Raw genomic sequence first — 12,878 nt, 5'->3', positions numbered from 1 at the left:
CCACAGCGGAACTGGAGATTGAGTTTAAGAATGATTCGCAAGTGTTGAGAGAAGATCAGATGTCGGATAAAACGTCCGTCATCGAGCGAGGGGATGCAGAGAGGGATGAGGTCTGGTTAAGGCAGTTCGGTCGCTTATACGACGAACTAAGAGATTATAGGGGCCTGTATGGGAGAAGTGTTTATGGGGAGCGCGTGCAGGATTTTCCGCGTCTCGTCCCGCAGGAAGATAGTGTTTGTGAAATGATAGAAAGTTCTGGCCCTAACCGGCAGACTTTACTAGAAATAGTAGATGTTAATGGGGAGCACGAGCAAGGTTCGTCGTGTTTCGTCCCACAGGAGATGGATGTTGAAGTAGTAACGGAAAGTTCTGGCCCTAACCGGCAGACTTTACCGAAAGTTATAGTGGTAGAAGTAGCCGACCCATCCGACGCAAAACTCCAGTTTAAACATTGCGAAAGTATTGAGGAGAAAGATTACGAGAATTTTAGTGATAGCCGGACACGATTGGTAGAAAAGCATGTGGATTACAGCGTGTATGAGGTTAGAGCTGACATTATACGGTCAGACGGTAGCAGTGTGGGTTGCGCAGATCCAGAGGAAGTAATTGCAGATACTATTGGGCACATTCCTCCAGGTAGATTGGCAGATGAGATCAATCTGACTAAAGAGGAATCAACAAAGGTGACAATTAGTGAATTGATAGCAAAGCAACACTCACTAGTTGACGAGTTACAGGAAAAGGTTTCGGTATTGGAGGCGAAGCTACAGACTAAGCCTCAGGACAGACGTGTTGAAATTAAAACTGTATGTGAACAGAGGCTGAAAAAGCCGCCAGATAAACCGGATTTAGGATCAAAGCCGGATAGGTTTTTCTGGAATGACCTGGATATAGACGAGGATTTACTGTGGGAAAATAAAGAAACAGTCGAGGACAAGTGTAGACAGATAGTAGTGTCTGTTAATATGCACGACCTACAACTAAACGTGTTGATTGACACCGGTGCAGAATTGAGTGCTGTATCTGGGAAAATATTTGTGTTACTGAAAGACAGACCCGGCATCGTAGTTATGCCAGTAACAGGGGTGAAAATTATCGGTGCTACTGGGAAGGCCAGTAAACCGGTCACAGAACAGATATTTGTCAACTTCGAGATATGTGGGGCACGATTTGAGCAAGAGTTTGTCGTCGTGCCAGACTTAACTACGGAAGTAATTATCGGGTTAGATTGGCTATTAAAGTACCGTGCAGCGATTAATTGCGAAAGCAAAACGTTCACATGTACGTCCCAATATAAAACAATAGTAGTTAGTTTTGACGAGGCAGGAGATGGTGTGCATAGGCAATACCAGCCTATACACATTGTTAACTGGCCGGATGACATTGACGTAGGAATGAATTTGAACTGCCGTAACGTGAGGAATCTCGGCATTGGCAATAGTGTAGAAAGTGAATTGGAAGAGATAATCAAATTCCCTCCATGCATTGACATTAGTATTGGTGTGAAAAAAGATCGTTTGCGAGAAGTAATGAAGCTAAAAGTCGATGCTGGCATACGTCGTCATGACGCTAAAGCGCGTTTTGCTAAGTTTGCTATCGGAGACTTAGTACTTGTAAAAGCTCATGAGAAATCGAGCGAGATAGACCATGAAATCTCTAAATTTAAGTTTGTTTATAATGGACCATATAAAGTCATTGGTATACCTCACAAATGCTTATTCCTTAGAGTATCCAAGCTCTGGAAAACTATTAGGTATACGGAACATTGTAGACCTGAAATTGTACCAACCTAGGATTGATTAATACCACAGAATGGGTAATTTGTACAGTATGTAAAATAGAGTGTAAGATTTAACGATTTGCTAGATTGCCATGCTTTTGACTGACCAAGGTCATTAAAGAAGTTGTAATTAATAAGTAATTAATTTTGATTAATCAATTTAATTTTAATCAATTTAATCATGATCTAATCAACTGGAAAATCCAAGCTGCTAGTTTAAGTTTTCAGCTGAGTCACAGTAGATTAAGGAATGTAAATATGATTTTGTAAATAGCTGTAAGATTTCATAAATATGTGATTTACTAGTCATTGCCAATGTACTTAGACGCTGTTTTAAGTTTCAGGCTAGTACATGCGTGTGATGATGGACAGTGTTGAGTTATCCACTGTGATAGTGTTTATGGACTCCCTGAGATTACTCGGGAGTGAGTTTTACCGAAAGAATTCAGTGAAACGGACGTTCTGGAAATGCCGTTACAAGGGCGAGAGAGATCAAGCGTGCCGCACAGGCGGGCGCAACAATACTAGCGGGGCGGAACCGCTGTCGGCTCTTGTGCCGCTGTCGGCATTCTTTGTACTTGCGAGTACGGAAGGCGGAGTTGTTTTTCTTCCCGGACAGCTCATATGAAAGAATTCTGTTGTCAATATTTATGTTTTTCTCGATCTGCTGTATATTATTTTCTTGTTTAGCGTTAAGTGCACGCTCATGACGAGAATATTAATTATGAAAAGTTTATATAAAATACGTATTCTATGTAATTAATTATTAATTTGCGTATTTTGATATACCTGTTTTCTATGACCATGTAATCTGATTAATTTTGTAAATAGTATTCCATTTCTTGATACTGCTAGGAATTTAGATTTTTTGAATAGCTAAACCATTTTCTATGTTTTCTATGAATTTTAATATGTTGTCAACCTGTTTTATTTTGATCAAGATGACAGAGTGGAATAAGATTAGGAGTGTCTCCACTCAATTTTTATGGTCTAAAAATTGATTTATGCTTAATTAGACGAATGCTAAATTTTGATGATGTTTTGAGCATATGCATTTCCGCTGTTTATTTTTTGGGACATTTTCTGAGTCTGTTTAGGTTACACGAACATCCTCAGACAATGTGGGGCACGTGTAACACCGGAAATGCATATCCTCCTATTTCCATCTATTGTACTGTAAGTTTTTTCCTTTTTGTTACCTGAATATATGACATTTCTGTGTCTTTACATATTGTAATTGTTTTACTATTTGTATATATATATTTATGCATTTATGTCGATGTATAATTGGTTTGTTTCGTAAATATTATTTGTATTTTTACGCTGGGTCTTGCCTAGGGAAAACTGCTATCGAACGATTACATCGATAGGTCGTGTGAAGAATCAAAGTGTGTAGGATCTTTGGTAGTGTTAACTCTGCCGCGTGGAGCGCGGGCAGAGCAGTCGGAGTCTGGCTGGAGTAGCGAGTGGAGCAGGTGTGTTGTGTGACGCTCCCGCGAGTTGCCGCGCTTTCGGGGTTTAGCATCATGTAATTGCGCTCGACTTGCGATGATAGTTTCTGACATGGTGTCGCGGACGGGAAGCATTAGCTGGCGCACATCAAGAGCCCGTTTCGCCTGGTGACCGTGTCGAGAAGAAGGCGCGCCAACATCCAGCTTCTGCAACAGCGACGGCCGACAATGAGTGACTGTCGCCACCTCCTCGATCGACGGCTTCAAACCTTCAATCAACCAACATGGAAGACTAAAAGCACGTAAAGTTTCAGAACTGTATGGCAGACCTCAGCTTTTCAAATTGTTCCATTTGCCTCGCAAAATTACAGCAACTTAGCATGAACCTTTGTTGCTCATTGTCCCAATTGCATTGCCAAGCAGGGTCCCTTCCTTTTCCGAAATGAACCCGAGTGTCGTTGAAATTCAAACGCCAGCATAATTCCATTTCAAAGTTCACTTTAAGTATTCATAGCTGGCTACAATAGTTAGATTACACAAGCATAAATTAAGAGTGCGAGTTTTGTTACCGTATTTTAGCTTACCTGTGACTGCAGCTCAGCTTGGTACGTACTAAATTTTACTATTGTTAATTGTTCAGAATCCTTTAATTTAAGTTCAAAGTTAAATCTCTTCTTTCTAAATTGCGTAGATTCAAGTAGCTTTAGAAATGATTGTTGAGGTAGTCCAAGACTAACTGTATTTCGATGTGCTTCAGAAAGAAAGCTCACTATTAACTTCAGTCACTAAATTAACTTTCGATTTTCCGGTTTCATTAATTCTGTTGCTAAATTAAGTCAGAGTGTAGCGAAATTTATTACTTCTGACAAACTTTCAGTTTTCACACTGCACGTGTCAACCTTCAGTTGCCACACTTCTAGTGCTAATTATATGTGTAATAACCTTGTCTTTTCAGTTACTATAGTAATTGTCCTTAGGACTGGCGACCGTAATTTCCCCCAAATCTCAAATATCTAATTACCACTAGTTGATTGTTAACGTAACGGCCGCACATTTACTTTCTTTATTAACTTTACCCCTATTTCAAAATTAATTTCCACCAGTTTCATTTGCATTTTTCCTTTCATTTAGATGTAACCCTTTCCTCCCTCTTTACCGACAGGTTAACTTCGGTGACGATTGCTTTTCCAAAATTCCCATTAGGTACACGCGGTTTCATTTTTCACTGTCATTAAGGTCGATAACTGAAGGGGAGGTTACAACCACTGTTCATAATAATACTACTGTAAGAGAACTTCAGGTTCGTTGCTATCGAAGTGCGCTCACCAATGGACCTCATCAGTTATTGAGATCACAATACGCCGTTGGATGCGGCTATTGGTCCGTTCACACCTCGCCGCAGGCACAAGCAACTCGTCGCAATTAACGCAGCATTGCACCATGCAGTGCCATGTACCCCAGAGCGGGAAACCGTACTATTTTGCTGCTCACAGCCCATATCCGTCGAAATACCGCGTCTTACAAGCCTTAGTGTCCATTTAGCTTGTAGCCATACGATAAACGAAGTCCATATCTGTTTTCAGCTCACTTCTAAATGGTTTGTTAGCAACGTTACCGTAGCACACACCGGGAGTCACTATTACGCCACTTAACACTTGTTCTGCCTCTGAGCTACGCCAGCTTACTTCTACTGCCAATATTACGCGCCAACCTGTACACTGTTCTCATTCTCGGGGATTCCCCCCACACCTAAACATTATTTTACATTATGTCAAGTTCTCTATTTACAATTAAACATACCATATAATTACAATATTCAATTACAGTCATTTTCATATATTAAAGTAATATTACATTTATATTTTTACTACACGTAACAATATTAGTTAGTTTAATTCTTTTGCTATTTCGCTGTCAGAGTACAGCACAAGCCAGACACTGTCTCCTGCATAGCATTCTTTAATGTAGCTGCCACCAGGCGGAAGCACTTCCGCTTTGCCTTCGATTCTGGCCCACAGATGGCATAAGCGTCCACTTTCTCTACCGTTGCGCCTTGACTGTGCCTGGCCTTCACTAAATGGCACGTTGTCAAATAGCTTAGAATGAAAATCTTTCTCCTTATTGCAAAATAAAACAATTGATTTTCTAAAACATTCTCTGTCATACACAACTTCAAACAGGTCACGTCGACCAAATCATATGGAAGAACTGACAGCGACGTATATTGGAAGGCAGTAAGATCCCTTGGCTTTTGGTTTAGCAGTATTCAATAGCCATTTCTAGGCGCAAGTAAATGAAGAAAGGCAGCGCGTTTTTGTTATCAAGTAACGTCTTCATCAATTACTTTAGTTTTAATGTGATCTATGAGTAATTGCTGATGTTTGATATTAACATGAAAAGGATTCCATAGACAGGGAAAGAACCTGTTCTTGGGCAACTATATCTATAATGACCAAAAGGCCTTAAATGATCTTCAAGCACATGTGTTCCAGCAGCGGTATGAAGAAAATGATAGTAATAATGACGGTAATAATCGAATTATCCGGTAACTTCACACTTCACAGTGGATTTTCTCGAACTAAGAAATTTCCTGGATTAGTGAAAATTTCAAAATGGCTTCACATTGAGGCTATGATGCCTAGAATAGTCTTTACATCCTGCTGACATGAGAATAGCATAATCTCCATGTCAGAAGCTTGCTTCTACTTAACCATTTAATATACTCTCATTTTTTCCACAATGACTAATTTTGTAAGCTAAGCACATCATCCGTTACTGCACACTCCTGGGGCTAGGAAATATGGCCACAATGGTCTGGTGGAACGAACTATCACAAGTGCAATGCGGTGCGGTTCGATTGTCGCTCAGGCACAAAAATTTGTATCCTATTTTAGATTCAAACACCTAGCAGCTGGTAAGATAAATAACATTTGATTTTACTTAGTTAACAATCCGATTATGTGTTGGGTTTGTAACTCCGTCACAGAACTTCACATCATGTGCTTCATCTTTAAATGCATACACACTCTGTTACTTCTGAATTGAGGTATATCAGACATCTTTCGTGGTTAGTTAACAGGGATGAAAGATTCTTGATAGGAGTCCCGGTTTATTACAAAAACTGTCGTCTTTTATTTTCAAGTTTGGATTTGGTAACTGATATTGGCGACTCTTCATGACTAGTCAGCAATATGATATGATTATATTAGATTAGATTAATACTTGTTCCATACATCATCAATACAACATTTCGTAATGAAGTGGAACGTGTCATTTTAATGAAAGATTTCCTTACAATCCAGTATTCAATTTCTTTACACCAATTTTTTACCCTCTCTCTCTCTCTCTCTCTCTCTCTCACACACACACACACACACATATATTCTTTTTATTTTTGTTTGTTTGTTGTTCTCGACTATTGGCGAGGCACGAAAACTTCCATGAATGACTTTCTTAGTTTTGAGTACAGTTACGAAAGAAATATTAAAACAACTATGAGAATTACTGATTTATGATGCTTAGTTAGCAGTCAATTTGGAATATTATTAGTAACTACGCTCCAATCCCTAAACCTAGTTACAGAAATGCGAAACAGACGTATTACATATTAGAGGCCGTAGCAGCCGCGTCTTTGAGACGTCAGCTATGGTCACTTCCCAGACCGCTGTAGGATCACATCGGTTCGTCTTCTTCCTGCTGGTACTGTAACTGAGATCTGGCAACAAGGCAAGGTATGTTTGGCAACTCTGTGATCGACGAATTACTTCCTGGTGTGCACGGAATTAAGCCTCAAAGTTCACTTGATTTTTCCTCTCATTTTCAATGAATAATATGAGTTATTATCGCTTGAGGTGTAACAGAAAATTATAAATTTACGGTTTTCAGCCCAGGAAAGTCGTTGCACGTAGAAATTACACTAATCTCGTTCTTTTGTACAACGGTTTACGAGTTCTAGCCACTATTTGCATTGTAAAAGGAAGATACAACACATACCTATTCGCTAGCTCCGTTGTGACGTGCTGACCTATGGAGCGTCTGTTATGGTTCGCGGTTCCAGTCTTGCTGACTGTAAAGTTTTTATCCCTTCTGTGAAAGAGCTACAGGCAGTCAGAGCAAACATCGATAAGCAAATCGCAAGAAAATACTTTCAGCTCATAGTGCAATGTTGAAAAACTTACAATGCTGCACAACAGGTAACGCCTCTTTCCGCATCTAACAATCAAACTTTGGGTTTCTAAGAATACATAACTTTATTTATGAAATGCCACATTTGCATACCTGCTGAGTATGACACAGCATACCAATTAAACGCAGACCCAATCGAAATCTAAGTGAGTAGTATTTTACTAATTCGTGCCGATCGAGGCACGCTTGTGTGCAGATACTCAGTTTTATTAAAACAGACTTTCATCGTAAGGTTATCAAGGATAGTTTTATTTCATTTCTGATAATACAGTACACAGTTTTCGTAAGCTTTCTTTTAGTGTTGTTAAAACAATACTAAATATGAGAGAGAAATTAATCATCAACGATATCTGCGAATTCTCTGATGTTATCTATAACAGTCTTACAATGCACATGCAGTTTATTGATGACATGCATGTAGAAAACTTGTTCTGACTTAAAGCTGTCAAACAAGGTTTGAAGAAGAATAAAATGCCACTACCAGACGACAGCTAATGTAGAAAATACTACTATGACTATTTTGGCACGATGCGCGCTCCCTATACATAATACAAAAGCTTTCGAGATGCATCTGCTGCCTGGCCGTCTATTAAACATGAAAAGAATAAAATCTCGCAGAAGTTAGCCCTTTTTCCACATGCGACTATTTTGGGTTGAGAAGTGAAGGGAAGTATGTTCAAAGTTCCATTAAACTGATAACTTCAGCAGACAGCAGAATTACGTTTTAAAAAATGTAGCAGCAAATGTAATACAACTCGCGACATCTTATCTACAGTGCGCGACGCTGCTACAAACCACTACATGGAGCCTGTATCAGAATTCTGATCGAGTATGCCGCATCGGTGTCATGATAGAAAAATGAGACATACAGAAGAGGATTTGTTTATCTGTTGGATCGATGATAGGTTCATATACTGACGGTCTAGTTTCGGTTCCAACTTCTGGCGATGCTTTTTGATAGGGAGATGCAGATTCTATTCGCTTCTGGCTACGCCAAGTGAAGAAGGTATAATGGCATTGTGGTCTGAAATTCACTTTAAACATGATATTCCTTCCCTAGCAAGCAGACGTTAGGTTGAACCACAATGAAGTCAGGAGTGGCGACATGTAGAAACTCTTATCACCGATATCCTTTCTTATTCTAGTTATTTAGTTTTAATGTCGAAACAAACGCTATGTAGGGTCACAGGACACTTACTCCATCTTTTATTTGAGCTTCTGTATGTCGATAAAATTGGTTCTGAACTGGGAATGCAACTCAGACTGCCCTTAACGCGGAATTTGATCCCTTCGTGACAATACAGCTCGACTACAATTTGTTCAAAACTGCAGATTCCTCAACATCTCCACATATTGCGCGTGAATAGGTTCGAATCCTGGCCCGGCAAAAAGGTTTTCATTATGAATTATCAAGCTCTAGCATGAGAACACCTATCTGCTGGTGGATAACAATAACGATTTGTAATGCATTTTCATTCATCGCCAACACTAACGATATCTGACGTTTTTGACTACCAGTGAGACATACAACTATTTGCGAGATCACTGTAAGCTCAAGGATGTTGTTACGAGCTGATGGCGGAGAAAAATTCTGTAGCTGACGTCTGTTTGTGTGTAGTCAACAACGATATGTGTGGGGTTCGATTCCCAGACAGCACTGAACTTTTCGTCATATTATTTCTAGATCAAACATGCTCACATGTCGCTGCTGGTGTAACAAACCCACATTTAACGTTCGTTTTCTCTAGAATATAACAGCGATAGGTGCTGGGTTGGAGTCCTGGGAAGGAAAAAATTAATGTTTCGTCTCGTCATTTCAGTTGAAACATCTAGCTACTGCCGAGAAAATCCGATATGTCACAGTTGATTGTGCTTCCATAACAATCCGATTAGGTTCTGGGTTCGAATCCCTGTCCAACACAAAGCTTTACCTCACGGCATTTCAAGTAAGTTACTTGTGAATAAGCAATATTTAACATCTCTCGTAGTTCTTTAACAGGGACAATAGATGCTGGGTAGGAATTCGCGTCCGTTAATAATGTTTATGTTATGTAATTTAAAGTTGATATTTGCTAACTGATACTGTCTAAAATCGAGGTATATCACTCTCTTTATGCCTAGTCAGGAATGACTGTTAGTTTCCATCAGTCACGAAATCTTAGTCTGCATGACCTGGGTTTGAATCCACATGCAGAACGAGGCGGTTCGTCGTGTCATTTGAAATTCATACATATTCTCAACTAACTACTCGTTAATAACTTAAATTTTTAATGTCATTTTGTGTTAAATAACAAGTACGGTATGTTGCTTTGACGAGGAAATCATGAATACGACGAACTGCCTACGTGCATTACCTATCAGACGTAATAATGAGAGTGGTAACCTTTCAGGTATGTCATTTATCGCAATAAATGTGAGCTTATAAGCCATAAGGATAGTCTTATCTGTGATAAGGTGTTCCCTGGTATTTCTAGTATCGTGGTATTACTTTACATCTTCAGTTATTGCGATACAGAGCAGTGTTTTCTAGTGGTGACTTGTTGGAACCATTTTCAATAGTCAAACGACTGTACCAAGGAGCGATTAGAGAACCTGCTAGACAGCTGCGTTATGTGGGTTGCATGCGAATCAGTCGAAATGCAGTTCAGGTCGTTCGGATACTTTTGAGGATGACTGTACATACAAGGTGGAGCGGGTATAAGTACAGATATTTCTGTTGGCCACTGAGGACTATGAACTGAACATTACATCAGTATTTATGTATTTGTAGACTAATAATTATAGCCATTACAAGTAATAAGTTTTTATGTAGGACAGCACTTCTAAGTAAATGTGGCAAGAGCAAGCCATTAATGTCCACTTAGTGGGTCAGGTACGAAAGTGTAGGAAACCTCGCGTCGTAAAATTTGTGACGTATTCGGCACAGGGGAAAAAAAACAACAGAAACACTAAACATTGATGTTTGTACATATTAATATACTACATACAAAAATATCTACAGTTATACCTATTACACCTTACATATGCTGGTCGATTCAACTGTCCCCACCTATGGTTTTTATGCAATCCCAGTGCCTTCAAATACTATTTTCACGATTTTCTTATTCTATTGCTCGATATACACAAACTATTAGCCCTACAGAAAGAAAGACGAGGACCTTCCTGTAGGAAATTTAATGTAGTTAAGTTATATACTGGGATACGTTTTTGCTAGAGACCAGAGTTCTCCAGTTATTCCAGAAAAACTTACCAACTGTTCGAGAGAAACTTACAAAAGTGACCTTCAAACGCGTTTTTATTGAATAACTCGAAAACCGTGACCTCCAGCGAAACTGCATTAAATTTCCTACAAAAAGGTCCTGTTCATTTTTGCCATGGGACTGACAGTTTGCGTGTAGTGAGTGAGAGGATATATAAGTCTTGTGTGCAGTTTTGAAAGCAGTGTGCGTTGCCTAAAACCTGTAGGTAGGAGCCGCTGAATCACCCTTTATGTCTACCTCCTCCATCTCCCCCCCCCCCTCCCCTACACTCTCTTTCCATCCACTCCAGCCCCTGTCTCTGTCCATTCTTCCTGGCTCATTCTCTGTCCATCTGCTCCTTCCCATCTATGTGCTCCTTCCTCATCTGTCCCCCTCTAATTCCATATATCTCCTCTCCTTCTCTCCATCCATCTCCTCCTCGCCCCTGTCCATGCATCTCCTTATCCCCTGTCTATGTGAATCTCCTCATTCCCCCTCTCCCTCTCATCTTCTCATCTACCCTTTTTTGTCCATTTCCTACTCCCCTGTCTTGGCTTATCTGTTCCTCTCCTTTCCTTTCTCTGTCCATTTCCCCCTCGCCCTCCCCTTGTCCATCACGTCTCCTCCATCTGCGTCCATCTCCTCCTTCCCCCTCGCTGTCTCTCCCTCCCTGCTCACCCCTTCCCTTCCATGTTACCATGCTCACCCCAATAGAAAGCTGGTGGTTCTTACCCCCAAAGTATTTATTTCCACATTGTAACTAATGTTGCTGTACTCTTCAGTCCAGAGACTGGTTTGATCCAGCTCTCTATGCTACTCCATCCTGTGCAAGCTTCTTCATATCCAAGTAACTACTGCAACCTACAGTACATTCTTTTTAATCTGCTTGGTGTGTTCGTCTCTTGGCCTCCCGCTACGATTTTTACCCTCCACGCTGCCCTCCAGTGCTAAGCTGGTGATCCCTTGATGCCTCAGAACATGTCCTACCAACCGATCCCTTCTTCTACTCAAGTTTTGCCACAAATTCCTCTTCTCCCCAACTCGATTCAGTACCTCCTCATTAGTTACGTGATCTACCCACCTAATCTTCAGCATTTTTCTGTAGCACTCAAGTTCGAAGGCTGCTATTCTCTTCTTGTCTAAACTATTTATCGTCCATGTTTCACTTCCATATATGGCTACACTCCATACGTTTTCAACTACGTCCTCTTCTATTTCCATAATATTGCCCTCACGTACATCGCCCTTGTATAGACCCTCTATATACTCCTTCCACCTTTCTGCTTTCCCTCGTTTGCTTAGAACTGGTTCTCCATCTGAGCTCTTTATATTCACACAAGTAGTTCTCTCTTCTCCAAAGACCTCTTTAATTTTCCTGTAAGCAGAATCTATCTTACCCCCAGTGATATATGCCTCTGCATCCTTACATTCGTCCTCTAGCCACCCCGCTTAGCCATTTTGCACTTCCTGTCAATCTCATTTTTGAGACGTTTGTATTCCTTTTTGCCTGTTTCATTAATTGAATTTTTATATTTTGTGCTTTCATCCATTAAATTCAATATCTCGTCTTTTTACCTACTTGATCCTCAGCTGCCTTCATTATTTCATCTCTCAAAGCTACCTATTCTTCTTCTACTGTATTTCTTTCCCCTGTTCTCATCAATTGTTCCCCAATGCTCTATCTGAAAATCTCTACAACCCCTGGTTCTTTTAGTTTATCTAGGTCTAATCTCCTTAAATTCCCACCTTTTTGCAGTTTCTCCAGTTTTAATTTACAGTTCATAACCAATAGATTGTGGTCAGAGTCCACATCTGCCCCTGGAAATGTCTTACAATTTAAAACCTGGTTCCTAAATTGCTGTCTTATCATTCTATAATCAATCTGAAACCTTCCAGTGTCTCCAGGCCTCTTCCACATATACAACATTCTTTCATGATTCTTAAACCAAGTGTTAGCTATGATTAAGTTATGCTCTGTGCAAAATTCTACCAGGCAGCTTCCTCTCTCATCCCTATTACTTTTCCTTCTCTTCTTTTCCCTACTATCGAATTCCCCCATGACTATTAAATTTTCGTCTCCCTTCTCTATCTGAATAATTTCTTTTATCTCATCATCTCTTCTGTCTCTTCGTCATCTACGGAGCTAGGTGGCATATAAACTTGTACTAAAGTGGTAGGTATGAGCTTCGTGTCTATCTTGGATGTAATTAATATTTTACCAAA

The sequence above is a fragment of the Schistocerca nitens genome, chromosome 4 (genome assembly GCF_023898315.1).
Source record: "Schistocerca nitens isolate TAMUIC-IGC-003100 chromosome 4, iqSchNite1.1, whole genome shotgun sequence".
NCBI lineage: Eukaryota > Metazoa > Arthropoda > Insecta > Orthoptera > Acrididae > Schistocerca > Schistocerca nitens.
Note: the sequence above shows the minus strand (reverse complement) of the source record.